The 4,262-nt window shown below is 28.7% G+C and overlaps 1 pseudogene; it reads left to right on the forward strand.

Moving 5' to 3' along the window:
- The first annotated feature begins 868 nt into the window (after positions 1-868).
- Positions 869-1,396, forward strand: LOC148199677 (receptor-like protein EIX2; annotated as a pseudogene).
- The last annotated feature ends 2,866 nt before the right edge of the window (positions 1,397-4,262 follow it).

The following is a 4,262-nucleotide window of genomic DNA, read 5'->3' on the forward strand; positions in this document are numbered from 1 at the left end:
GAAGAAAGGTCGAGAGAGAACACCAAATAGACCAATGTATTACTACTCGTACCAAATTCATCTTTAAGTCTTGGCCAAATTTTCTAAGCAATAGGAAAGACATAACAACAAAGGCTAATTAACAATTTAAATGCAATTAGTGTGATTAATTTTCTAACCCATGGATTACCGTGAAAGACCAACTTCTGTTAAGTCTTTGCACAACTTTGTTTTAATTTATTTATTTCAATCTAGATAGAATTGTAGGAAATATTCTACAGAAAAAAAATGAATAAATTATAGTATGAAGTAAAAGGATGAGAGACGGATAATATTTTTGAAAATATTCAACACTTTTTCGATCGTTCTATTTTAAATTTTGTGTGAAAAACACATGTAAAAAATATGTCCAAACTTTTTTTAAGAAAAGAAAAATCATGTAAACCATAATGTAAAATTTACACAAGTATTTTAAATTTTTTTAGGTCTCCCTAATAATTAATTTTATGTGAAAAAAAAACTGTAATATTCCGCTTAAAATAGACAAAATAATAACTTTGTCGAGCAATATGAAATGTATATTTACGAAGAGATAGTTTGTAAAGTGAATTTCAATAATAATTTAAAAAATTAATTCTTGGCTTTAAGTCAGAAGAAATCAAACGAAAAATATTAGAACATTAAAAGTAATTTAAGGATAGGAGTTAGTTAATTGTAAAAGTTTTTTTGTTAAATAAAAGTTAACTATTTATTTAAATATATGATCCTGATTTCTTTCTTTCATACATTCTCAAAGAATGAAAAATATTTAAATATATGCACAACTCAAAGTCACTTATTTCTAATATAAAAAGACATACCTGCTTTGCTTCTATCTACACATATGAAAATGAATTTCTCCAATATTTTTCGATTATCGTATTTGTTCATATTTTGCTGGTTTCCCGTTATGAAATTGAGTGCATAGGTTGCCCAGAGTTAGTGTACATCCCAAGAGAGAGAGAGAGAGTCACTTTTGAAGTTAAAGTATCGTCTCAAACATTCTTCAAATCGACTTTCTTCAGGGAATTCCAATCGCTGTCAATGGAACAACATTACATCTGTTGGTGCCGAGCTTCACCTTAGCATTCAATTTTCTTCTTCCGATGAGAGTGTAGGTTATCCATTCAACAAAGAAGTTTTCCAAGAAGCATTGGAAGAAGGGTATGGTGGAGAGATAAACCCTTGTTTGGTTTATGATTTTAAGCATTTCAATTACTTAGATTTCAGAGACAATCTTTTTCAAACTGTTCCGATCCCTTCTTTCATTGCAACAATCACTTCCTTAACTCACCTCAACCTTTCTAATGGCGGAATCATAGGGACCCTTCCTTCTCAGATCGGAAATCTTTCCGATCGAAAATATACTATAATGTGAGTTCTGCTTCCATGCATGGACAGAAAATATATATATTCATATTTAGAATTATCGATGCCAACACATTTTTATAAACTTACTTTGGTGTTGTCCTTCTTTTGCCTTTTCCACTATTTCAGATTTATGTAGGACTTCAACCTTCATACCCTCGAATGAACTTCTAAGTATCTTATTCCAAGTTTATGCTCCATTATCTAAGCACACATTCCTACTTTTACTTCTACCACATCCCAGATTACTCAACCACATGTTAATAATAATTTAAGTACATTCAGCCAACAAATGAGAAATTCGATTTGTATGAAATAATTTTAGCAGACATCCAATTATGATTTTTCAACTCTACATCTCATTGATTTAAGGTATAATATCAGGTGAAGACACCATTCAGATTAGAATATTAGTCAGCTACTTTCTAACCTATATATGATATGTGCACTAATTTTATCTTTTTACCCTTTTCATTATTATTGAGGAACTAATTTTGTAATCATACAAGCCACAACATTAGAGAGGATGTTTTCTTTTTCTTTTTACGTGAGTTGTGCGCTAAATTAATTAATTAATTATATATATATATATATATATATATATATATATAGGGGTTTGCTAACGCGCGTACGCTTGTTTTTCAGTTGGTACATTTTAGCAATGTGTACCGACAAAAATACCCTTATATATCATGGATTCTAAGTTTTAAGGTTAAGGGTATTTTAATAATTTTCATTCTCAAAACTTAAAAAAAAAAAAAAAAAGAAACCCCAAACTCTTACTCACCTCTCTCATTCCTCTCAATCCTTTCTCTTTCATCTTTGTCAATCCAATCTTTTCTCTGTCATCCCTACTGTAGTCCCAATTGAAAAAATCAGAAACACCCTACTGTAGCCCCAATTGAAAAAATCAAAAACACTTGTCGTTAAACAATCTTACAAAAAAATGATTTTATAATGAGTTTTGATCTTATAATTTTTGTCTCATCTAATTTTATCCAATTTTCACAAACATAAAGGAATTGGTAATTGATCTGGAAAAGATCAGAAATTCTTGTTGTTAAACAATTTCTTACAAAAAATGATTTTATAATGAGTTTTTATTTTATAATTTTTGTCTTATCTAATTTTATCAAATTTTCACAAGCATTGACGTCAGAGGAATTGGTAATTGGCCTGGAAAAAATCAGAAACACTCGTTGTTAAACAATTTCTTACAAAAAAAATGACTTTATAATGAGTTTTCATTTTATAATTTTTGTCGTATATAATTTTATCTAATTTTCACAAGCATAATGACATCCGAAGGAATTGGTAATTGGCCTAGAAGGTTTTTTTTAGAGATGATGATTCAACATATGCAGATGATGAAATTAGAGAAATTAGTGAAGATGGTGAAATTGAAGAGATCTTGAATGAACCTTTGTCTGAAGGTGAATATGTCAATGACTCAACTCTTTACAAAGGCAAATTGTTTAAAGGCAAGTGTTTCTGATTTTTTTCAATTGGGACTACAGTAGGGATGACAGAGAAAAGATTGGATTGACAAAGATGAAAGAAAAAGAGTTGAGAGGAATGAGAGAGGTGAGTAAGGGTTTGGAGGTTTCTTTTTTTTTTTTTTAGTTTTGAAAATGAAAATTATTAAAATACCCTTAACCTTAAAACTTAGAATCCATGGTATATAAGGATATTTTTGTCTACTAAAATCCGGTACACATTGCTAAAATATACCAACTGAAAAACAGGCGTACGCGCGTTAGCAAACCCCATATATATATATATATATATATATATATATATATATATATATATATATATATATATATATATATATATATATATATATATATATATATATATATAAGCTTGAATTGAGTTAATAATGAAGAACTTCTGTTATTTACTTAACACAAGATTTGGTATTGGAAAGATGAAAAGGTGGGAAGTAGAAAGGTATTAAAAGAATTAACTATAAAAATTGATTTGATTAAATATAATTTCAATCATATATTTTGAATGTATGATCAGAATTTATTTCTTTCACACACATTCATATGACACTTGTTCATGTTTCCTCTACCGTCAAATTGAAAGTGAAATATTTTATCTCTGTACTATATGAAGTATTCTGATCGGAATTGATTGTTATTAAGCAGGTACTAATAGGTCAGATTGTCTTACGCTCTACAAATATACGACATTAATGATTAATTATTGGGTTTGATTACCTAAAATATATTGTACTAATGGTTAATCAATGGACGTGGCTATCACAAGCCTTATAAGTATACAACTGCTGATGTCCAGGTACAATGATCCTTTTGTATCTAATAAAACATAATAGACCTCTTTATGAAACATATCTGACTTGAGCGTCAGTGTCTTTTACCAGGTCAACAACTCATTGGAGTGAATCGCGTTCTCGGGAAGGATTGAAGATCAAAAGAAAGCAGAACAAAGAAAGATGACCGACTCTCGGACCAATTCAACCGACACAATCTTTTTACCCAGCAAATAAAAATCCTTTCATATACAAAATTGTATGAAATATTTTAGTAAAAAAAAGTTTGAACAATTAGAGTTTTGAAAACGAAGATTATGTGGTAAGGATGAGGAAAAAAACATTTCTTTGAAAAAAATCCACTCTTTTTGACAGTCGTTTTTTTTTTACGTGTGAAATGTAACATATTTGAAAAACAGACAGAAGCTTTGAAAAATAAAAATCACAGTAAACCAAAAATGTAAAATCTAGACATGCATTTTACACAAATAACTTTTTTAAACAATTGATAATGAAAAAAAAAATTTACAAAAAAGAATAAAAAAAATCTTTATAAGTTAGGTATTTGTATGAGTTGTATATTTATTATTCTTTC

This window comes from Vigna umbellata, chromosome 4, assembly GCF_029865625.1.
Source record: "Vigna umbellata cultivar VRB3 chromosome 4, Vumbellata_1.0, whole genome shotgun sequence".
NCBI classification, from domain to species: Eukaryota; Viridiplantae; Streptophyta; class Magnoliopsida; order Fabales; family Fabaceae; genus Vigna; species Vigna umbellata.